The sequence below is a fragment of the Nematolebias whitei genome, chromosome 9 (genome assembly GCF_014905685.2).
Source record: "Nematolebias whitei isolate Nwh7 chromosome 9, NemWhi1, whole genome shotgun sequence".
NCBI lineage: Eukaryota > Metazoa > Chordata > Actinopteri > Cyprinodontiformes > Rivulidae > Nematolebias > Nematolebias whitei.
The window spans coordinates 37,988,341-37,989,959 of record NC_056506.1 but is presented as its reverse complement, the minus strand read 5'-3'; positions in this window follow the sequence as shown (position 1 = coordinate 37,989,959).

Here is a 1,619-nt window from a genome sequence, read left to right as displayed (position 1 = left end):
CCTTCCCATCCCTTAAAAATTGCTTTTATTTCTGCATTGATCAAAGTGTTAGAACAAATAATTATTGCTCACTCTCAAAAACAAAAGGTGGATCAATAACGGTCTTGTCCTTGTCTGTGTGTTATTGTGTTCGTTCAGCAAAATATCTCATGAATCACTGAACAGATTTCAACGACGCCCTCTCAAAGAAAATCACCAGTTCGACATCTACAACTGATTTACTTTGAAGAAAAAATAAAAATAAAAAACTAAAGAAGCAGATTTCCACTAAGGGGCTGGACAGTAGATAAAATACAGAGCACTGAAGTATTAATTAGTTGATATGTCAGTTCCATCAAATCAAACACTCATAGTTTGACTTTAATGAAACATTGATGGATTACAGTTCTGGGAGCAGAAAGTAGTCTCCAGGGTTTTGTGACATCTATGTCATCTTTTGTCTCTACAAATTATTTCTGTCTTTCTCTGCAGAGTTCTATCAGTTAAATAGTAAAATCAGCAGCTCATCATCAGTGGTGCGTATACACATGGTTCCAGGGGACTGTTATTACTGTGCAAAATGTTAATTCCATATCCTCTGCACCTGCCAGGGGACTCTTTTAATCATCTTGGTTCATAAAAGAACATGATCCCCCTGCTCCCCCCAAGCTTTTGCTCATCCAGCCTTGCAGGTGCAGTCGAGTCCCATGCTTCTTCAAGGAAATATGTATACCCCTATAAATCTCAAAATGTGCAAACAATACAGTTTTTTTTTTCTTAAAAAAAAACTCATGATAATGTGATATGCAGCAATGTTATTAGAGTACTTGGGTTTGGAAAAGAAAAATGGATTTGATTGTTTCTTTAAAAACGTCATCAGAAAACAGATGAAGAGTTTCTAGAAAAAAAAAAAGATTATTTGACAGAGTGTGTGCGCGATTCAATCTAAAGTGAGAAAATTGTGACGGGGGTGAAATGAGAGTCAGGTGTTAAAAGTGTCAACCAGGTTACACCAACTGGTCGGGAAGAACAGCAGGCTTCTGGGCACACATTGAAAGGAGATGTCAAAAAATAGCAGATCTCCAAGCAACACTGTTTCCATTGCAGAGTTAGCTTGCTTTCATGTCAGTATGCCATCTATGCCCTGGCAGTGTTTCCCAGCAAAGTATCTCAGAGGCAAAAATGCAGCGGGTACGTTCTGCCGTGTTGTCTATTCTTATAGACGTGGCTCAAGATCACAAAAATGCACATTCCTATTGCTGTTTGTCAAAAGGGTAAACATCCATATTTCCGGGGGGTTTAAAGAACAGCTATTTAAAAAGATAAAGTGTTTTAGTCTATTAAACCTGCTTCTAAATATAAAAGTTTGAATGATAAATCTGCAAATCCTGTAGAAATGTCAGGGCTCAATGTGTTGAGCTGATAGCGTTTAATAGATAACTCCTGTGAACATTTCATTCGGCTACTTTCAGAAAAGGATAACGGTCATAATTAATCATAGAAGAACTCAGGAAGTATAATGGAGCAAGAATTTAATTCTTACGTTACCAAATACAGGCAATGTTTAAGATTTTAAAAAAGTAGCTGAACCAACAGAATAACCAAGTAAAGAGAGAATTTGACTAACTGAGGAAAACTGT